At 42.3% G+C, this 23,853-nt stretch overlaps 1 long non-coding RNA gene across 1 annotated transcript; it reads right to left on the bottom strand.

Annotated features, from left to right (window-relative positions):
- Nucleotides 1-7,326: 7,326 nt before the first annotated feature.
- On the bottom strand, nucleotides 7,327-19,482 carry LOC118560123. The gene is made up of 3 exons (XR_004929094.1): nucleotides 19,437-19,482; nucleotides 19,124-19,198; nucleotides 7,327-8,065 (listed from the first exon to the last, which is right to left on the bottom strand). It is a non-coding gene; the product is annotated as an uncharacterized LOC118560123 (long non-coding RNA).
- Between the last annotated feature and the right edge of the window lie 4,371 nt (nucleotides 19,483-23,853).

Consider the following 23,853-nt stretch of genomic DNA (forward strand, 5'->3'; position numbering starts at 1 on the left):
AGGAATGAGCAGTTCTGTCAGGATTACGTCAAGTTCATGAGTGACATGCTTGAGAAGGGCTATGCAGAGAAAATTCCAGAAGACGAGGTATACAAAAAGGAAGATGCAGCAAGGACGTGGTACATCCCACATCACGGGGTCTACCACCCTACCAAGCATAAGATCAGGGTAGTCTTTGATTGTGCGGCCAAGTTCCAGGGAATTTCTCTGAACTCGCAGCTACTTCAAGGGCCAGACCTAACCAATTCCTTGATTGGTGTCTTGATGAGGTTCAGGCAAGAACCAGTAGCCTTCATGTCAGATATAGAAGGCATGTTCCACCAGGTACGGGTCCCTGCCAAGGATGTGAACCTTCTGAGATTCCTGTGGTGGCCACAGGGGGACCACAGACAAGAATTGGAGGAACATAGGATGGTTGTGCACTTATTTGGGGCTACCTCATCCCCAAGTTGTGCCAGCTACGCACTCAGGCAATGTGCTGAACACTTCCAAGATCAGTTCAGTGCAGAGGCATCCAAGACAGTGATGCGACACTTCTATGTCGATGACTGCCTCCGATCAGTTGCATCTGAAGGTGAAGCAGTAGCACTGATACAGGAAGTAAGAGCTCTGTGTGCTTTGGGCGGATTTAGAGTGACCAAGTGGACCTCTAACAGTCGCAAAGTCCTGGCATCTGTTCCAGAAGAGGAAAGGGCCTCAGGTGTCCGAAATTTGGATTTGGACAAAGACTCTCTTCCTCTGGAAAGGGCCCTAGGAGTCCAATGGTGCATTGAATCAGATACTTTGAAGTTCAAAGTTACCATTCAGAGGAAAGTGCTCACAAGACGGGGTTTGTTGTCTATGGTTAGTTCCATCTACGATCCTCTAGGGATTCTCTCTCCCATAATCCTCCCAGTGAAAGGTATACTGCAGGAATTGTGTGAGAGGAAACATGGATGGGATGATGATATGCCAGAACCCCTAGTAAGGAAGTGGGAACAATGGGTAATTCACCTGCACAAGTTGTCAGAGCTGGAAATGAGGAGATGTGTTAAGACACATGACTTTGGAGCAGCAACAGAAGCCAGACTGCATCATTTCAGTGACGCTAGTGAGCGAGGTTATGGCACTTGTACTTACCTGGTCTTGAAAAATGAGAAGCACGAAGAACAGTGTTCTTTCATAATGGGAAAGGCAAGAGTTTCGCCCTTAAAACCAGTCACGATACCCAGGCTGGAGCTCACAGCAGCGACTGTAGCTGCCAAGATGGACAACATGATTCGAGCTGAGCTGGATATTGCTTTGGAGGAATCTGTATTCTGGACCGATAGTACAACGGTCCTTAGGTACATCCAGAATGAATCAGCAAGGTTTCGTACGTTTGTTGCAAACAGGATTACAACAATCAGAGAACGGTCCAAAGTAAGCCAATGGAGATATGTGGAATCCTGCAGCAATCCAGCGGATCACGCCTCCAGAGGTTGCACAGTGGAAGCTTTCATGAAGGCCAACACCTGGTTATTGGGGCCGGAATTCTTGCTGCGGCCTGAGGACACGTGGCCTACCTTTCCAGAAAGTTACAATCAGTCTATGGTGAAAGATCCTGAAGTGAAGGAAGCTGCGGTATTCACTGTGGTCACGGAGAACGCAGAGGACGTAGTCCTAAAGTTCATCGATCATTATTCAGATTGGCATTGTCTGAAGCGAGCGGTTGCATGGATGATCAAGCTGAAGAACTCCCTGAAGCTTCTAAGTCAAAAACGAAAGGAATTTGCATCAGACTTGAAAGAAGGAAGTGATGGTCTTGAAAAGAATAAGACCGTGGAAAGAAGGATGGCTGAACTGAAGGATTCTTTGAGTCTCAGTCCTCCGTCCTTGGATGACATCGTAGAGGCTGAGTCTCAGATTGTTAGAATCAGCCAGCAGCGTGTATTCTCCAGAGAAATAGCTGCATTGGAAAAAGAGAAAATGGTCTCAAAGAGCAGCCCCCTCTACAGGTTGTCACCTGTCCTGCAGGACAACATCATGAGAGTGGGTGGCAGACTGAATAGAGCCAGTATGCCTGAAGAGTCAAAGTACCCGGCTATCTTGTCAAAGGATATGCACATTACATTGCTTATCCTTAGAGCAGTTCATAGGGAAGTTGGACACAGTGGTCGCAATTATGTGCTGTCGAAACTGAGGGAGAAGTATTGGCTTCCTAGACCTCATGCCGTCATAAGAAACATGCTGTCTCAGTGTGTCATCTGTAGACGCCAGCACGGAACTGCAAGCAGTCAGATTATGGCTGACCTTCCAAAAGATAGAGTCTTACCTGATGAGCCGCCATTTACTAATGTAGGTGTTGATTATTTTGGCCCATTCGAGATTAAGAGAGGCCGCACCACATTGAAGAGATACGGAGTGCTGTTTACGTGTCTTGCAGTAAGAGCAGTTCATCTCGAGATTGCAAGTTCGCTTGATACGGACTCCTGTATTCATACCCTACGAAGATTTGTTGCTAGAAGAGGTCAAGTCAAAGTGATCAGATCGGACAACGGCACAAACTTCATCGGTGCAGAACGTGAGCTGCGACAGGCGGTGCAGGAGTTGAAAAAGGAACAGATTGAAGCTGAAATGGCAAAAAGGAACATTAAGTGGATCTTTAACCCCCCAACAGCTTCCCATCATGGCGGAGTGTGGGAACGCCAGATAAGATCAGTGCGGAAGATTCTTAATTCTGTCGTGAAGCAGCAGACTTTGAATGAGGAGGGTCTGCAAACACTTATGTGCGAGGTTGAGGCCGTCATCAACAGTCGCCCTCTCACGAAAGTGTCGGATGATCCCTACGACTTGGAGGCAATTACCCCAAACCATCTTCTTTTGATGAAGACTAAACCTGTCATACCTCCAGGTATTTTCAATGCCAAGGATATCTACTCCAGACGCAGATGGCGCCAAGTCCAGTACATGGCAGAGTTATTTTGGAAACGCTGGACCAAGGAGTATTTGCCAGACCTACAGCAAAGGCAAAAGTGGCTGCAACCAAGGCGTAATGTTACAGTTGGTGACATTGTGCTTCTGATTGATGATTCAGCTCCAAGAAGTTCCTGGATCATGGGTCGAGTTGTCGAGACCATCCCGGACAGTAAGGGAAGAGTTCGTCAAGTTCGCCTGAAGACCAGCACGAATCTTCTCCTGAGACCAGTCACCAAGCTGTGTCTCCTACTGGAAGCTGATATGTAACATATTGGTTGCCACATGAGACAGTGGTAAAGACTGATCTCCATCGGCGAGTCATGTGCTGGTAACCTCTGACTCCATGTTGTTCCAGTTTACGAAGACATATCGGACATTAATAGAGACTGAACTTTGAACATGCACTTCTTGAAACATGCTCAAAAGAGTTCCAGACATGAAAACATTGTAAAAAAGAAAAATAAGATTGTATAAATTTGTTTTCAGTTGATATGTAAGCAATTGTTTAATGTTGGTATGTCTTAGGAATGATATAGTTTGTGTTTATGGTAATTGTTTGTTTAGTTACAAGACAATTAGGGGCCGGATATGTAAGTGCCAGAATTGACATATGATTCATTGTGTTAGAAATGTGTATTACCTCCAGTTGCCTCTAGGTGGCAATAGCGATTTAGTTATTTCTGCGTTCGAGGGGCTGTCACGTCAGTCACGTTCAGGAAGCAAGTGACAAGTTTTGATGTGACGGAGCTTCACCTTTTCTGACCGCAGTTTTAGTTCTTAAGAATTAAGAACACGTAGACAAGTGAATATAATTAGTTTATAAGAATTTTTGATTGTTTGCACCGTTTTATTTTGCATTTTTATTTTGAAGAAATAAACCTTTTAAGTTGGAAGCCTAAAACGCGAGTTGGAACGTGACTTCGTCAAACTGTGTGGCTCTATAGTATCAATACATTTGTCTAATCGCTTTTCTCTTTGTGAGTCTTTAGTTTGAATGATGCTAAAGGTGGAAATACAACCGAGGAACTCTTGCTTACTTCCATTCAATCAGAGGCTTGTTCGCCTCCAATGGAGCAATCGCTTCGAGCCACACCTCCTCGAAGCCAATCATCATCCAGTGTTCACCTTAAACAGCAACTCCAAATCATCTCTCGGCCTGCTTTTGGCAAGCGCAAGAACCATTGCACTAATGTCGTATTTCGATTCAGACGTTCCCCTTTGCAAGCCTTTCAGTTCCAAGTATCATCCTGAGACTGACCATCTCTATTCATGCACCTTACCATACACTTCACCTTATCTCCCCATTCATCTAACTCAACTTTGGTAGGCCTTCGCGGCAACCGGCCCTGTTTGGTAAGCCTTTGCAGCTCTTTGCCTTCGCAGCACTTTTCCTATATAACTCATCCTACTTGTCTCGTTTTTAGCTTTAATCCAAATCTCATTGTCTTTCGACCATACAGACACACCGGCCTCGACCTCGGCAATTTTTGGGGGGAAATATCCCTATTCTCATACGCCTGCTTATGCATATTGAAGTATAATTCAGTGTGAATTTTTCCTGCCGAGGTCTGAGCGCCAAACTCTTAAAATATTGTATCAATAAAATTCTTCTAATAGCCTTTTCTTTCTGTGTGAGTTTTTCAGATTGAAATGCAGCTTAAGCGAAAATTCAGACTGAAGAAACTCTATTGCCTACCTCCATCAATCAGGGACTCATCCGCCTCCGACACAAGCCAATCAGCTTTGAACTGCTCCTCCTCGAAGCCAATCAGCATCCAGGGTTCATCTTAAAAAGAACTCCACATGCTCGTCTCGGCCTTCTCCTCAGCGAGCAAGCGGTGGCTGGGCGTGTCCGGTTTGGACTCTGTTGACCGGTTTCAACCCACCTCCATCCCCTTCTCCACCATCGTAGCAAGCTTCGCCTGGCTTTCCTATGGTGCTGCTTCAACCTCGTCCCTATCAGAGTGTAATTCCTCCTGGACTCTTATGGAATTCCCTGTCACTCCTTAAAACGGTCCGGCAGAAGACCACCATGTTGAGCCTGGTTCTGCTAGAGGTTTCTTCCCAAGGGGGAGTTTTTCCTCTCCACAGTCGCTTCATGCTTGCTCATCATGGACAGTTCATGCAAACCTGTGTTTATCAAGTTGGACATCTAGCTCAAACAGTTCAGCATATGGACTGAACAAACTTTATTTATCTCCACTCCACCACCAGTTTCAGACCTGGGGGGAAATATCCCTATTCTCATACGCCTGCTTATGCATATTGAAGTATAATTCAGCGTGAATTTTTCCTGCCGAGGTCTGAGCCCCAAACTCTTAAAATATTGTATCAATAAAATTCTTCTAATTGCCTTTTCTTTCTGTGTGAGTTTTTCAGATTGAAATACTGTGGTGTGTATCGACCCTTTCCCCATTTAAACACTGATGTAAAAATGTCATCCTTGCAATTAGAAACCACAATGGATGTTGTGATTTATCAGGATCAGACTGGCTTTATAGTGAGAGGGCACTCATTTACTAACATTCATCGACTTTTGAAAGTAATTTATTCTCCTGCTACCAGTGGGGTACCTGAGGGAGTTGTCTCGCTGGAAGCTGAGAAAGCTATCGAATGGAAAGGGCATACTTATTTAATTGCTTAAAGGAAGATGGAAAACACTTTACTTATCCCATGTCTGGTAAAGTCAACTGCATTAAAATGAACATGCTTCCAAAAATTGTATACGTGTACCCATCTAGCCCCCTTTCTCTCCCTAAATAATTTTTAAGTCCATTGATGAATCTTTTACTGCATTCTTATGGGATGATAAAAACCCAAGGCTAAGACTTGAACTCTTACAGAGACCCAAACAGCAGGGTGGCTTAGGTCTTCCAAACCTTTGTCATTATTATTGGGCAGCAAATATACATAAAGTGCTATTTTTGCATCGCTCCCCAGGTCTAATCTAGTGCCACTTAGAGGCAGAATCTTGTACTTCTACATCTCTAATAGCACTGGCTAGTTCCCAGACTAATACCCAGACGTTCTCAATACCCTGAAAATATGGTTTCAATTCAGAACAAACCACAGGCTTTCTGATTTTCTTCCAGTCAGTCCCATATGTAATAATTATCTAGCCCCCTGCTAACCACAACCCTACTTTCACAATGTGGCAGAGGCTAGGGATTACCACATTTAAAGATTTGTATTTAGTAGGGATTTGTGAGTTTTGATAGTCTGATACAAAAATGTAATCTCACTCTGTCAAGTCTATTTTGTTTTTTTCAAATTCGTAATAATTTTTTTAAATCAAGACCATAACTTTACTAACTTCTCACGAACCTCAGTTATAGAGGAAATACTGCAGACCCCTATTGACTCTAAAAGCGTAATCTCAAAACTAGGTGATCTTATTTCATCTATCAGGAATACTTCTCTAACAAAGAACAGAGCAGACAGGGAGAATGAATTGGGAGAGATTATGGATGATGGCATGTGGCACAGTGCTTTACAAAGAGTAATTGATAGCACTTCCTGTGCTAGATTAAGTGCCATACAGTTTAAGATTGTACACAGAGTCCACTTTTCTAAGGCAAGGCTTGCAAGAATAAACCCTAGGTAAGATATCAGGTGTGATAGGTGTCATAATTCTCCTGCTAATCTAAACCACATGTTCTGGTCATGCCCTGCCTTGATGACATATAACTCTATCAGGGGCACTTAATGTCAATCTTGAACTGAATGCAGCAACTGCCATTTTTGGTGTTACTGATAAAAATAAATATGCTACTCTTTTGAATAAGCATAAACATGTTGCAGCCTTTGCTACACTGATTGCACACAGAAGAATACTGTTGCACTGGAAGTCCAAAAGTCCACTAATGGCTTGGCGATCTCATGAATTTTATCCAGCTAGAGAAAGTTAAATACTCACTGAGAAGCATTAAAGACAAATTTTACTCTACTTGGAATAAAATCCTTATGTACCTAGCCAACCTTACCTAAACTTATTTAATTATTAAGACATCAGTAATTTCCCCTTTTTTGTCCCCTACTGAAGTTCTTGTGCCCTAATCTCCAACTCTTTATACTCGCTCCCAGATAGAGATGGTAAAGCGACCCAGTTTTACCCTTTGCATTCCTTTCAACAGTGTTGAGAAAGTTTTTTTTCTACGTGAACTAGTTAAAAGTTCAGTTCACACATTTTAAAATGAACTAGTTCAGTTCATAGTTCATAATTCAAAATGTTGAACTAAGTTCACAGTTCCAAAAAATGAACTAGTTCATAGTTCTTTTTTTTTTCATATATTGCTCAATTACACCATAGCCTACTGTAGAACCACAGACAGCAATTATTTTATCAGTTGTAACACTGAAAGTGTGCGTCAGATTTAATCTTCATATCCAGTTTTGAATCCTTATCCAACCAGGGTTTACATTAGCATTGAGGGGACAGCATTTCCCCATTGTTGCTTTAACGCTTTGTTGCTGTCCATTCACTTCACACTAGTAGCAGCTGCAGCTTTCACCCCTACAGTATATTCTCAAAAACATCAGGAAAAATGTGCTGCTTGAATGGTCTTTTTTATGAGGAATTATTAAAAGAAAAACAGGAAAGTAGTCTTTAAGGTGCAAATGTTTTTTTAATTTTAATAATTTTTTCCATTTGAAATTCCATTTCAGTACATACTAAAAAGGAATACTGGAATCCTGGAAAATTATACCAGGCAGGTTTAACAAACAAGTTACATGAATAGTAAAACCCTCAAGAACATTTTACTAACACAAACTGAGGGACCAGGCTGAGGTAGGAATTTAAGGTTGAACTTGAAAGTGCAATATTCAAAGTGCAAAACATTTAAACATTATCAAGTCACTTTTCAATTTGTTGGCCATTGAATAAGTAAAAAAAAAACAATAACTTAAAAGACTCAGAGTCTGGTTCCAAGGCCATGGACAGTGCTTCTACTTTCTGTCCAGTGAGTGAAAATACCTTAACTGAATGAATATCTGTCACTGGTTACAGTCCACATAAATAACTACAATAATACTGTGTTATTTTCTGTCCAGCCCAAAAATCCCTTATCTGAAGGAAGATCCTCGGTCACAGTGGTCTCTCCCTGGTGGATCTGCTGTTTTTTGCTTCCTGTAAACAAGATATGCCCTGTTATTTTCATGCAGTTCACCTCTGCACATCAATATAGTCATCTCCATTGGCAATACATTGTACTTCGACAGCCCAATAAACAGATCACAACAAAATTTAATATACCTTTCCATTACATGACGTGACAAAAACGTCATTAATTCGGGACGTAACGGACCGCATTACCCATGATGCAATGTGGTCAAAATGGCCACCAACTCCCATCATGCAACGCAGCCCAAAATGGCTGCCGCCCTAACAACGGAGCGGAGAGATAACGTTGCTAGGTAAAAGTTGATAAAACTCGGCCACGCAGGACAATCTGCCTTCTTCCCTGGCGCCCTGCCAACCCGAGAAGACACACAGCTGTTTCACTCCGTTGGGGCAATCCCACGCCACGTGCTCGAGTTTCTCGCTGGACCGAGATTTTTCGGAGCAAAACTATTCCCTGTGTAGACAGGAGGTCGACTTAAAAAGGTACTTTTAATTCCCTCTGATCAAATACTGGAAGCCGCCTTATCTCCCAGTGATCGAAAGAGGACTACGCTTGTGCTGGGCTGAGCCAAGCGACTGTTGAGCCCGGAGGAAGAGACGAAAGAGCCTTCTCGCCTGTTCCTGCTGCTGCCCGCTCTGGTGCGTTCAGGACGCCGTGTTATTCCGAGCGCTCACGAACCCGAAGCCGGGACTTTCATTCGGGACGACCTCAAAGTAACCGGGTTCAATTCAATTCAATTCAATTTTATTTATATAGCGCCAAATCATGAAACATGTCATCTCAAGGCACTTTACAAAGTCAAGTTCAATCATATTATACAGATTGGGTCAGATTATACAGATTGGTCAAAAATGTCCTATATAAGGAAACCAGTTGATTGCATCAAAGTCCCGACAAGCAGCATTCACTCCTGGGGAACCGTAGAGCCACAGGAAGAGTCATCTGCATTGTACATGGCTTTGCTGCAATCCCTCATACTGAGCAAGCATGAAGCGACAGTGGGAAGAAAAACCACCCATTAACGGGAAAAAAAACCTCCGGCAGAACCGGGCTCAGTATGAACGGTCATCTGCCTCGACCGACTGGGGTTACAGAAGACAGAACAGAGACACAACAAGAGAAACAAAAAAGCACAGAAGCACACATTGATCTAGTAATCTGTTCTACATTAGATGGTAGTAGCGGGTGAGCCGTCTTCTCTGGATGATGTCACAGTTAACAGAACGCCAGACCAGGTGTACCTACTATGAAGAGAAAAGAGAGAGAACAGAAAGTTAAAGCAGAAATGACAACACATAATGCATAATTGAAGAACAGTAGAACTCAATATAGTGAGAAAATTAGATTCTCTAAAAAGAGGGGTTCTCCTCTTTTATTTCTTTTTCATCCATAGGATGTTTAGAAGTGCCTGGGCAGACGTTAGAACTTTGTAGGTGCCGGTTAATGCTTTTATTCCACGACGAAGTGGGAATTATTTTGCTGAATGTTTTCTTTGTATGTGCATGCATTTTACAATCCGAGCCCAATAGACCCTTTTCACAGTGACGTCATGCAACTTCCGTTCTGCGGTGAAGCAGGGTATCTTTATTTCCGCTTTCTTCGCGAGCAGTGTTTTTACATAGGGAATTCACACAGTCCCTCACCAATCCACCCAAATTTCGTTTGGGAGACGTGCACAGACTGGCACAAAAGCTTTCAGCCACACAAGCCTCCAAACTCGACAAAGATGACAAGTTCTTTGTGGAACAATACCTTTTCGATTATGAAGGTAAGAGCTTTGTCTTCTTAGCTCTGTTGTTAGCATAGATGCTAGGATAATGGTAGCTATGCTACCAACAGGACTTTTGTCATTTATTAGTTTTCTATTTCTCCATTATATTGCTACGCTAGCTTTATTGCTATATCAGCTATTCTGTTTCACAGCTTTTAGCCAATGAGTCACACCAGGGATATAGTTGATGTATAATGTTGAGCCTTTTCATACTTTGTTTTAGAACAGTGTCAATGCTGTTGGCCTCTTGGTCACAGCTATATGAATAAAAATGAGGAGCCTCATTCCCTCCCGTTTTTTTTTTTTTTTTTTTGTGTAGTATTTTACTGAGGTTGCAGACTTTGCAGTATCCCACAAAATTCCTCTGGGGGTTCAGTGTGTTTCTCAGTCTGTTCAGTAGATTTGGAGCCTCAATTAATAAAATAATTCTGCCCATTCCTGTTAAAACTGTGATAGTTTAGGACATCATAGACTGAGAAAGACGCTGTCAATAATGTTGAATGCACACTGCATGCACACTAATAATCAGTTAATTATAGTATTTATGGATTATGCTGCTGTCGGGGCAAACCCCTTGTGTCCTATACTGTTATTTTTCAGGGAACTGACAAAAAAAACATGGATTTTAAAAAAACTTCAGACATCACACTTCGTATATTTTAGTTATTTATTACATAGATACTTCATAGCAGCTCTGTCCATTTTACCTTTTACCTGTCCTGTTTATCCTGCTGCCTTGCTCCGGTTCCCCTCTGCCTTACAGAAGAGCCTGCTGCCGAGCTCTGGTTGGTTCTCCCCTGAACTGTCAATTCTCTGCCGAGCTGTGGACCGTGCTGCCTGTTCCTGGTTCCAAGAAGTCTCTCTCTGGGCCGTCAGCTCCTGCCAACATCATCACCCTGTTCCCGTGCAGTTCTACCTCGCTGGTTACATCACCCTCCACCCCATCAAACCTTAAATAAAGACTTTCATTTTAAGTCCCTTGTGTGTGGTTCTGGGTTCATCCATAGACAAATTAGACTTAGACAACTTTATTTGTGATTTTGTATGCACAGAGTGCGTACAGAACGAAATTCCGTTTGCATACAGCTTGAGAATTACAGTAAATTACAGCAGTGATTTAACAGTAAACAATTGAAATGTAAACAATGCAGGAGAAAGAGACAGTGTGCAATCACAGTGTACAGGTGAGTATTTTTAAAAACCATTTGTATGTGCAGAAATTAATTAATTTTTCGGATTAATTTCTTTTCATTAACAAATTGATTTTGACAGCTCTAATAAAAATTTACGTGGTGAGCCACTGAAATTATCTTGGGAAAAGCTAAATAAACTTATAACTCAATTATCTTTAAGAAAGAAAGATGGAGTTTAATTTGTTAAAGACCACTTGCAGAAACATAGGTGTCCTCGGAAGAGAAGTGCTGACTGCAGGCGTAAGTGCTGCTGCGAAGGATTTTAAAATTTGGCCCCTCGTCTCTTCTTATTGCCGTCACCCAACGGGCTCGAATCTCAGCATCAGCCGGGAAGTCGTGAAAACTGAGATATGGAAAGTTTTTTTTGTTGTTCGAACACTGTGGGACACTGCAGTAGCGGTTTCTCTGTGATTGAGCCATGCTTAGTGGATATGATGCTGCTGAGAGATGGACACAAGGAGAGAAAAAATAGATTAATTATAATACTTTTTAAAACCTTTACTTAACCAGATAAACTCCTATTGAGATTAAGATCTCTTTTTTTAAAGGTTGATCTGACTAAGAGGTCAGCAGCACATGTCATTACTAATACAGTATAATAAAACAATTTCAGGCTTCTACTTAAAATATACAGTATTTTGCACAAAAACTAAAAAAAAGTGCATTAATGTAAGTGCAAATAATATTATGAAAAAAATTCATTATAATACACAAACAGAAGTACTGTCCAATAGACCCACGGTAATTTTTTTTAGGAATGAACAAAAAGATTCAAATGGAATAAGATCTTTTTAATTCAGTGACTGCAAATATATATAACACGTCACCATATTCAAGTAAGGGGAACAATGTAGCAGATAAATGTCTTTTATCTATCTGCCTCTCAGCCTGTTCGGACGCTTTTTTCTCTGCTCTCTGCTTGCTTGCATTTTCCTGCCTTTTACTTTTTATCTCCTTTTTATCTCTTAACCTAAACCACAGAAAGTTGGATTTAGTTTTTATTTATTTATTTTCTTTTTATTTTCTTTTACTTATTTTTTGATTTGGATTTTGAAAAGATGCCTTCCTTCAACACAATGGACTTTGACAAGCTTTTACAGAAGATAGCTGTTATGGAACTGAAAATCTGTCGACTTGAAGTGAATTATGATGTAAACGCCGCGAATGGAAATGATACGACCCTGCCCGTGATTCCGAGCGGTGACCACCAGCCCAGCGACTCAGCGAACAAACAGTTCCCTGAGGAAAATGAGAATCCCTGGACCACTCCGGGTGCAAGACCAAAGGACCAACGAACCCCACGCCTAGACAAAGAAAACTGGCCGAGACTACAGAGAGATGTCCCAGGACAAGTGAAACAACAGCGGGCTGTTCCCACAACAAATGATAGGAGTAAACCTACTGGAAATGCTGGAATTCCTTTACGAAACAGATTCGCTCCGCTCCAAAATGTGACCCAGGAGGACAAAAACCAGAGGTATGTCAACGATTTTCGTTCTAAGACATCAGAGAAAAGACATGCCACAGGGCCAAGGACCCTGATATTATGCAATGGTTCTGTAAGGGGGATTAAACATTTCTGTAACAAGAAAAATACAGAGGTGTTGATTTATAACGACGGGAACTGTGGCCTGGTGTCTGATTTAACAGACATCCTTCAGACAGACCTTCCAAGGATCTTGAGAAAACGTCCGACCTTGGAAAACCTCATAATACAAGCTGAAGCCCTGAAGGACGTCAACCATATAAGAAAATCAGAAGTATTAAAAGAGGATTACATTCGTTTGTTGAAACTTGTTGATGGCCTGAATGTCAAGGTTCTTCTTAGCGGGCCTCACCCACCCGCTAACTGCGGAGACGAGATTTTTTCCAGAATTCTGATGCTAAACAAATGGCTGGAAAAAACATGCAAAGAAACAACTGTAACCTTCATAGACAACTTTAACATATTTTGGGAAAGAAGACATCTGTTCAACAGAGATCGTTTCTCTCTAAATAGGTCAGGTGCAAAACGGCTGATTTCAAACATCTTCTATTCTGTGAACCATACGTCATCAGCTTTGTCCCAAAACAAAGAACATCCAGTGCCAAAACAAATGATAAGCCCAGTGCAGCCCGAACAAGCCAAGATAAAGATGGCCAGAAAGATGACACAGAAAGAGGCTTCGTCAGAGCTACAGGACGATTCATCCCAGATCTCAGCAGGACAACGAAAGGACCAAGAACCTCCATCTTCACAAACACCGGTCCAGACTGGACCCGCCTCCCCTTCTTCTCCACAAAGCCCAGAAGTTCCTTTTCAGGAATTTTCTCATAACATGAACAAAGTATTTAAGATTGGCCTACAGATGACATCCTCTCCACATAGCCATTCTGCTGTGAATAAACCAGGATTCTCCAAAGGCCTCAGAGCCTCAGATCCTCCTCCTCCACGTATCACAGAACACTCTGGTACTGAGGAACTCCAAATTACTTCGCTGTGATACAGATTGGGCCCTGGCCACACGTTTATCAGACATGAGAGTTCCCAGCATCAGCCGGGGCCTTTCGCCGGAGATTATGGAATATCTGTGATAATACGTGGCAGAAATAAGAAAAACAAAAGGATAAACAGGAACAAATACTTAAAAATCATAAACTGTCAGATGCAACCTGTCACAGAGACATCATCAACCACTAAGTCATATAAACTGGGTTTATTAAATATTAGATCTCTGTCAGGAAAATCCCTTTTAATTAATGACTTCATTATTGACAATAATCTTGATGTAATGTTTTTAACAGAAACATGGCTGCATGAATTTAGTGAAGCAGCTATACTGATGGAGTCGACTCCTCCAAACTACAATTTCCTTTGTGAGAGCAGACAGCAAAGGAAAGGTGGAGGAGTAGCAACATTGTTTAATGATTCACTAAAGTGTAAAAAGGTGTTTTTAGGAAAATTTGACTCTTTTGAACATTTGGCTCTCCAGGTAAAGGGTCCGGTACGAACTATGTTTCTGAATGTTTACAGGCCTCCTAAGTCCACATCAAACTTTTTTAATGATTTTAGTGACCTGCTGTCTGTGATATGTGTTGATTATGACTGTTTAATTATTGTTGGAGACTTCAACTTTCACGTTGACAACCCTGAAGACAGAAGTGCAAAAGAACTGTGTGACACACTTAGAAACTTTGGTTTAACTCAACATGTTAAACAGCCAACACACAAACAGGGACATATTTTAGACTTGATCATCACTAAAGGTCTAAAGATTTCACAGGTCAATGTAACTGATGTTGCCTTATCCGATCACTTCTCTGTTACCTTTGAATGTATCATTACCAGTGACTCATTTAGCCAAAGGGACATCGTAAGAAAACGCACCTTTAAGGACAATGCCACAGAAAATGTTATTCAAGCTTACTCTGCTACTTCAACCTTGGGCTGCAACTCAGTAGATGAGCTAGTAGATAACTTTCTGTCTAAAGTCTCAGACATCATTAACTGCATTGCTCCAGTCAAAGTGAAGTTTTTTTCCGGGAAGAAAAAATCTCCTTGGAGAAATGCTCCATCAGTTAGAAGTGAAAAAAGGGAATGTCGAAAAGCTGAACGCAGGTGGAGAAAGAATAGACTCCTGGTTCACTATGACATCTATAAAGAGAGACTTTACAGATATAACTTACAACTGAAAAATGCAAGAGAATCTTTCTTCTCTGAGATCATCAAGAAAAACATTAATAATGCTCGTGTCTTATTTTCCACAGTCGACAGGTTAACAAATCCTACTGTGTCCGTGACTTCCGAACTCCACTCCACCAGGGCCTGCAACGAATTTGCTAACTTCTTTACTGAAAAAATCCTAAAAATTAGAGGATCACTTTGTACTACCATATCAACACCAGAACCAATGCTTTATTCAGCTGGAACTATTTCTGACAAAATGTCCCATTTCAGCGAAATAAACCACAAAAGCTTAGAGCAGATCATTCAGCAGTTAAGTTCCTCCTCCAGCTGCCTTGATGTTCTACCCACAGTTTTCCTTAAGAAAGTTTTACCTGTCATAGCGTCTGATTTGACCCAGATAATAAACACGTCCCTTCTGTCAGGTGTTTTCCCCCAGTGCCTAAAAACAGCAATTATCAAACCACTGCTGAAAAAGAACAATTTAGACAAACTTCTACTCCAGAACTACAGGCCCATCTCAAACCTCCCCTTTATCAGTAAGATTATTGAAAAAGCTGTATTTCAACAATTAAACACCTTCTTAACAACGACCAGCCGCTTTGACGTTTTCCAGTCAGGCTTCCGTGCTCACCACAGTACAGAGACCGCCCTTATCAAGGTTTTTAATGACATCCATATAAATACAGACTGTGGAAGAACCACCGTGCTGGTACTATTGGACCTCAGTGCAGCATTTGATACTGTCGATCACTCCATTCTGTTAGAACGCCTGGAGAACTGGGTCGGCCTCTCTGGTACAGCTCTCCACTGGTTTAAATCCTACTTAAAGGACAGGGAATTTTTTGTATCAGTAGGTAACTTTACATCCCAGATGACAAAAATCACATTTGGGGTTCCCCAAGGGTCCATCCTGGGTCCCCTCCTCTTCAATATCTACATGCTCCCTCTAGCCCAGATAATAAAAAATAACAATATCAGCTACCATAATTATGCAGACGACACACAGCTCTACATCACCATGTCACCAGGTGACTATAAACCAGTTCAAGCACTGAGTAAATGCCTAGAAGAAATCAATGCATGGATGTGTCAAAATTTTCTTCAGTTGAACAAAAACAAAACAGAAGTAATAATATTTGGACCAATAGAGGAGAGATCAAAAGTTAGCACACAGCTCCAGCTGCTTCAGCTAAAAACCACTGATCAGGCCCGAAATCTGGGAGTAGTGATGGACTCAGACCTGAACCTCCAAAAGCATCTAAAGACAATTACAAGGTCAGCTTTCTACCACCTGAAGAACATTTCTAGGATTAAAGGACTGATGTCTCAGCAGGATCTGGAAAAACTAATCCATGCGTTTATTTTTAGTAGAATTGATTACTGCAACGGTGTTTTCACAGGTCTGCCTAAAAAGTGGATCAGACAGCTGCAGCTGATCCAGAACGCTGCTGCCCGCGTCCTCACTAAGACTAAGAAAGTAGAGCACATCACCCCAGTTCTAAAGTCCTTACACTGGCTCCCTGTATCTCAGAGAATAGACTTTAAAATACTTATGTTAGTCTATAAATCTCTAAATGGCTTAGCACCTAAATACATCACAGACTTGTTATCAGCGTATAAACCCTCCAGACCACTCAGGTCTTCTGGCTCCAGCCTACTCTGTATACCTAGAACCAGAACTAAACAAGGAGAAGCAGCATTTAGTTCCTATGCTCCAATTATCTGGAACAAACTTCCAGAAAACTGTAAAAGTGCAGAAAGCCTGAGTTCCTTTAAATCGAGATTAAAAACACATTTGTTTAGAATTGCCTTTGAATGTTCAAGTTAAAATGTTTTACTGTTTTCAAATGTTCTTTTTTGTTTCTACACTATCCCTGCTTGCTTTTATTCTGTTTTATTTTCCTATATTTTAATCATGTAAAGCACTTTGCATTGTCTCTGTACTGAATTGTGCTATATAAATAAATTTGCCTTGCCTTGCCTTTTTTTCACTCAGTGAACAAGATTTATTTATATAATAGCAAAGCTACAGTAATCATTTTATAACATCTACATCAGATTAATGACAGGTAAAGTAAGCTAACAAGCTGCTCCATGTTAGCTTTGATCTTCATGTTACTGTCCCAATCAAAGCATCTATATAACAGCAATGATCGCTACCAATACTAAGGAAAATAAAGATAGTCAATGCGACACATTGTGGTCTCAGTCTTACCTTATGAAATCGCGCTGATTATCAGTGAAACACGTCTTCACCTCCCGAATTTTCTATGTAAAAGCATGCAGCCGGAAGTAAAGATACCCTGCTCCGCTTCAAAACGGAAGTTGAGTGACGTCATGTGAAAAGGGTCTATTCGCGGTCTTTGCTTAAACTCCCAGTTAGCCGCGCCCTCTCGAAGCGAGGCATTATCCCATCAGCGTAAGCGTGGTTACGTCATTAGGACCTCCCCTCATACGTCATCGTAGCAGCCATCTTGGGAGGGTGACGTGTATCTGAACTGTAGGGAGCTTAGCTGAACTAGCTTGTGTAAGACATCAAAGCGTCCAGTGAGATTCCCAAAGCTGTTCTGTCTCTCAATGCTGATACGTCAAATGCCGGTGTTTTGAGGGCAGTGTTAAACAACTGTGAGTTAAGTTAAGATCTGCATACCTTTCCATTACATGACGTGACAAAAACGTCATTAATTCGGGACGTAACGGACCGCATTACCCATGATGCAATGTGGTCAAAATGGCCACCAACTCCCATCATGCAACGCAGCCCAAAATGGCTGCCGCCCTAACAACGGAGCGGAGAGATAACATTGCTAGGCAAAAGTTGATAAAACTCGGCCACGCAGGACAATCTGCCTTCTTCCCTGGCGCCCTGCCAACCCGAGAAGACACACAGCTGTTTCACTCCGTTGGGGCAATCCCACGCCACGTGCTCGAGTTTCTCGCTGGACCGAGATTTTTCGGAGCAAAACTATTCCCTGTGTAGACAGGAGGTCGACTTAAAAAGGTACTTTTAATTCCCTCTGATCAAATACTGGAAGCCGCCTTATCTCCCAGTGATCGAAAGAGGACTACGCTTTGCTGGGCCGAGCAAACGCGACTGTGAACCCGGAGGAAGAGACGAAAGAGCCTTCTCGCCTGTTCCTGCTGCTGCCCGCTCTGGTGCGTTCAGGACGCCGTGTTATTCCGAGCGCTCACGAACCCGAAGCCGGGACTTTCATTCGGGACCACCTCAAAGTAACGGGGTTCTCCCCTTTTATTTATTTTTCATCCATAGGGTGTTTAGAAGTGCCTGGGCAGACGTTAGAACTTTGTAGGTGCCGGTTAATGCTTTTAATGCACGACGAAGTGGGAATTATTTTGCTGAATGTTTTCTTTGTATGTGCATGCATTTTACAATTGATTTTGCTGTGTTAATTTGTGATTCATCAATAACCCCGCCGTGGGTCACTGCTTCAGTTCTTTTCTTCTTCCCTGCTTTCCCCCTCTCTCTTTTCGCTTCTTCTTACCAGTTTAATCTCTTTGTCCGAGCCCAATTCGCGGTCTTTGCTTAAACTCCCAGTTTGGAGTCATTTGAAGCGAGGCATTATCCCATCAGCGTAAGCGTGGTTACGTCATTAGGACCTCCCCTCACGCATCACGTAAATTGGTAGACCATACGTCATCGTAGCAGCCATCTTGGGAGGGTGACGTGTATCTGAACTGTAGGGAGCTTAGCTGAACTAGCTTTTGTAAGACATCAAAGCGTCCAGTGAGATTCCCGAAGCTGTTCTGTCTGTCAATGCTGATACGTCAAATGCCGGTGTTTTGAGGGCGGTGTTAAACAACTGTGAGTTGAGTTAAGATCTGCTAACCGCTCATTTTAATCCATTGTTTATTTTTGTTTTGTTCTTTTATTTCCACATATATATTTTGCATGTTTAGTTTTAGTAGTGAGTAAGAATTCCAAAGTTGTTGAATCAGAGAATTACTGTAACAGGGAATTGCTTTTGGTTCAATAAAACCAACGACTGCGGAATAGACATTGTTTTGTGTTCAATCTAATTCACAGTTGCGTGGCTATTCAGAATTCAGAGCTAACCTCCTTTGGAGTTAACATCTGATATTAATACAGAAACATATCATTGGATGGTGATAAGGATTACGGATTTAAACTCTAATTGCAGTTACATTGGGGTTCTCACAGCCTGCTGGATAAACCTCGTCGGTTAAAAGTCCGACCAGATCATTTATTCCAGCATAAATGAGTTCATAACAGCAAATTAACTAATGCATTAGTGGTATAAATTCTTACAAGCTTATAGCTAACATCACCACCATTTGAACTATATTGTGTTATAGCGGAATTTTGAGTTGAATGATTTATTATTTAAATTATAATACCAAATTATAATTAATAATAATAATAAGCATATTCAACCAGCTTCTGGCATAACACCTTCAAATCTTTTTGCTGGCATTCAAGATCAGCTGCTTCTCAAAGTTGGCATCTCCCAGCCGGTTTTTCCTCGGTCTGAATGAGATAACAAGAAATTTGAACATCATGATTATTATGGCAAAAATGGTAACACTTAATCTGTATTAAAGCAACTGTGAACTGACACAATCACTGACATAATTTGACCTAATTTGTATAGCCTATTGAAAACCCGAATTAGAATAATATCACCAAGAACTATGATTGAGGCTGGGTATTTACTGTGCTTATTACCAAAGGATAATAATGTAATATAATCACACTTTATTCTTACCTGAGTATTAGATCACCGATGCTAAAGAGCCTCTCTACTGGAGCGCTTTAGGGCAGGGCAGTGTTGTCTTTTATGAACAGCCTTCTGAGCTTTGCAAACTGCATGAATTCATCAAACCCATCTGTGGTTGGGGCATCCAAATAGGTGTCCACTTCAGATTTTTGAAAAACCTGAGGATTTTTGTTAAATCTGAAGAATGATGCTGCAGGATCTTTCTTGTCACTTTTACCACTGGACTGGGCTTGACCTGAGTCTCTTGCAGCTGAGTCATCAGAGTTAAAGGTTTGAAATTCTCTTTTCAGCATCAATCTGTACTGCTTACTTTTTTCCTCATCCTGGACCCAGTCTAGCTTGAATCTTGGCACCAGCATAGCGGAGAGTATGTGGTCCCTCTTCTCCAGAAGACCTGCCAGCCTTCTGCTCAGTGACTCCAAGATACTCTTTATGAGGGGTCGGCATGTAATGAGACCATCTGCTGCAGTGGGCTTTTTGCTCTCATCCAACAGGTCATTCATATCACATTGCAGCAGCACAATGGTTGGAGCCAGGTAGCCAATAAAGATGTTCTTCTCTGCTTGGAGGATGTTAAGTGCAAGTGCTAATGGCCTCATCACATCCACAAACTTGTGTATGAGGTTGACTTCCTGTGGAGAGAATTGGCAAAAGCCAAACTCATCACTCACAGTGGGCAAAATTAGCTCGTCATGTAGGGGAGTGACATCATTTTCAGGGGTTACCTCAGCCACATTCATTTCTACCTTGGTAGTTAGTGTTGCTATGCGAGATAGTCGCTCCATGGCAAGAAATACTGAATTCCATCATTTGGCTCAACAAAGCCAATCCCAAGCTTTTCCTCCACAACATCAGAAGCCTTTGTACTTCGCTTAACCAGGTTCCACAGAGCAGATGCTTTTGTAAAAACAGCCCTCGACATTGTTTTGTAGCGTTTTTCAGTTACTTTTTCCGAATCTTTGGCCACTAGATTCAAGGTGTGGGCCATGCACCTTCTGTGTGGGGGGAGAGAGGGATGATGCAGATCTGAGAGAGGCTCAGGCTCCATCTGCTCATCCTCATCTTAGCTCTCATTGGCAGCAGAAAAGGCTGATACTGGTTCACTGTCATCTTCACTTTCAGTTTCAACTGTCTCTGGCACTTCAGTATCAATAACATCATCCATCCCAAAACAGTTGAACGCTTTGACAAAATTTGCAGCATTGTCTGTTACTGTACACACAACCTTGTTGTGGATTTTGAATTCTTTATTAACATCTGACAATAATCTTGCCAACACATCATGTGTATGTGCTCCTTTAATCCGACGAAATGCCATTGCTGCAGAGTGTCTTTTAGACACGTCAGTTTTGTTTAGCCAGTGGATAGTGATTCCCATAAATGCCTTGTTCACAGCTGACCAGCAATCTGCTGTTGTGCACACAGCATCGATCTCAGACAGTTCACTTTTAAGTTCAGATATGTTTTCTTTAAATTTTTTATTTAACAGTGTTTGTACTTGTTTTCTTGATGGCACCTGTCTGGATGGCTGCAACCCCTTAACTAAGTTTATGAACGCTGGGCTTTCCACTTTGCTCAAAGGCTGCAGGTCTCCAACAATAAACTGCACCACCATGTTGTTCACCTGCGGCTGGGAGATGACAACGGAGCCGCTACTGTACGCAGTTATTGGAATTTGGCTCGAGGATCTGTCCTGACTGTCTTTTGTTTTTTTAGTTGCTTGCACATACCTTGAGAGGCTAGCCAGGTGCTTTAGTTCTATATGCCGTTTCAGATTTGCTTTGGATGTTACTGAAGTGCGGATTTTTTTACTGAAAGCCGGCGGGCAAAGTTTGCAGAGAAATGTAAGATTGTTGCCACCTGGTCATAAAACTGTTTTAAGTGATCATACTGCTGCTTTGTCGGCTCCACGGTCGCCTCCATGCTGCTGTGGCTTCCACGCTGCATTTTGTTTTGATGACGCACGCGGCTGTAGGCTACGACACTGGTAGCTGGTGTTGCCAGATTGGGTGTTTTTCCCGCTACATATTAAGGCCTGTTTACGGTGTGATTTAGCCGGGGTTTCGCCTGGAGGGCTCTATAGAAATTTGGCAACCTATTGAACGAAGTTGAACCGAGAGAGCGTGCCGTTCACAGACACCAGAATGTCTGAGTTCACAATAACGTTCATCACACAGTAATACAGTATGTTCAGTTCACGTTCGCCCAAAATACGAACGAGTTCATGAACTTTTGTTTAATGAACGCGTTCAGGCAGCAACACTGCCTTTCAACATATGATTTATTTTAATGTACACCTTCTTAATCCTTTTAAATAAACTGTGTACACTGTATTGCCATATACACTCACCGGCCACTTTATTAGGTACCCCATGCTAGTAACGGGTTGGACTCCCTTTTGCCTTCAGAACGGCCTCAATTCTTCGTGGCATAGATTCAACAAGGTGCTGGAAGCATTCCTAAGGGAGTTTGGTCCATATTGACATGATGGCATCACACATGATGTGTCGGCTGCACATCCATGATGCGAATCTCCCGTTCCACCACATCCCAAAAATGCTCTATTGGATTGAGATCTGGTGACTGTGGAGGCCATTTGAGTACAGCAAACTCATTGTCATGTTCAAGAAACCAGTCTGAGATGATTCCAGCTTTATGACATGGCGCATTATCCTGCTGAAAGTAGCCATCATGGGTTGGGTACATTGTGGTCATAAAGGGATGGACATGGTCAGCAACAATACTCAGGTAGGCTGTGGCGTTGCAACGATGCTCAATTGGTACCAAGGGGCCCAAAGAGTGCCAAGAAAATATTCCCCACACCATGACACCACCACCACCAGCCTGAACCGTTGATACAAGGCAGGATGGATCCATGCTTTCATGTTGTAGACGCCAAATTCTGACCCTACCATCCGACTGTCGCAGCAGAAATCGAGACTCATCAGACCAGGCAATGTTTTTCCAATCTTCTATTGTCCAATTTCGATGAGCTTGTGCAAATTGTAGCCTCAGTTTCCTGTTCTTAGCTGAAAGGAGTGGCACCCGATGTGGTCTTCTGCTGCTATAGCTCATCTGCCTCAAAGTTCGACGTACTGTGCGTTCAGAGATGCTCTTCTGCCCACCTTGGTTGTAACGGGTGGTTATTTGAGTCACTGTTGCCCTTCTATCAGCTCGAACCAGTCTGGCCATACTCCTCTGACCTCTGGCATCAACAAGGCATTTCCGCCCACAGAACTGCCGCTCATTGGATGTTTTTTCTTTTTCGGACCATTCTCTGTAAACCCTAGAGATGGTTGTGCGTGAAAATCCCAGTAGATTAGCAGTTTCTGACATACTCAGACCAGCCCTTCTGGCACCAACAATCATGCCATGTTCAAAGTCACTCAAATCACCTTTCTTCCCCATACTGATGCTCGGTTTGAACTGCAGCAGATTCTCTTGACCATGTCTACATGCCTAAATGCACTGAGTTGCCTCCATGTGATTGGCTGCTTAGAAATTAAGTGTTAACGAGCAGTTGGACAGGTGTACCTAATAAAGTGGCCGGTGAGTGTATATCCTTAGAAAAAGCCATCAGATAAAACTATATCGTGCTTCGCTTTAAATTTTACTAATATATTACAGATTGCTGGTAAAATTCCATCCATCCATTTTCTAATAAGTCTATCCCTTGTGTGGTCACGAGGGGTGCTGGTGCCTATCTCCAGCTGTCAGTGGGTGAGAGGCAGGGTTCACCTGGACAGGTCGCCAGTCTATCGCAGGGCGCTGGTAAAAATGAAGGTCTTTTATTTTGAAAGTGTGTGGGTGTTTTATGTAGGGGTGGGGGGCGTTGTTCTTGCATTTAAAAAAGAATTGGAGGAAGCTTATGTAACATGCTTCAGTTTTCTATTGTCCTTCCCATTGAACAAATAGGGTAGTTCACTGATATTGTTTTGATGCGGGTTTTTCGCGCATGCGCGCCGAACTGGTAGGCAATTAAAGGCGAACACAATGGCGGACGCAAACAGAGAAACTGACGAGTTCTCCACGTATTTTTCTTCTTTAGATAACGTATCACAAGATCGTTTTAAGAGTAAGTTTATCGTTGATGGTATCAGATTGCCAGATCTACACAGCAAAAGCCTGAAGGGACGGAGCGAGTCTGTGAAATGCTGGCCAAGGGTTTCGTACTGCGACATACAGCTGCCTTATAAACACGGCAGGTCAGTACACACAAGAGAGCACGAAAGCCATGAAACCACTGGACGGCTACAATTATTTTAGATTGGGAAAAAGGCTTCAGCAACGCCCGTGATGCCATGAGGGGTTAAGCGGGTCAGAAAATGGATGGATGGATGGATGGATGTTCAGACATGTTTGTGCAACAGCACAAAGCGGCGTCGGGCACAGACCGCGTCTCAGC

Source organism: Fundulus heteroclitus, unplaced genomic scaffold (genome assembly GCF_011125445.2).
Source record: "Fundulus heteroclitus isolate FHET01 unplaced genomic scaffold, MU-UCD_Fhet_4.1 scaffold_39, whole genome shotgun sequence".
NCBI lineage: Eukaryota > Metazoa > Chordata > Actinopteri > Cyprinodontiformes > Fundulidae > Fundulus > Fundulus heteroclitus.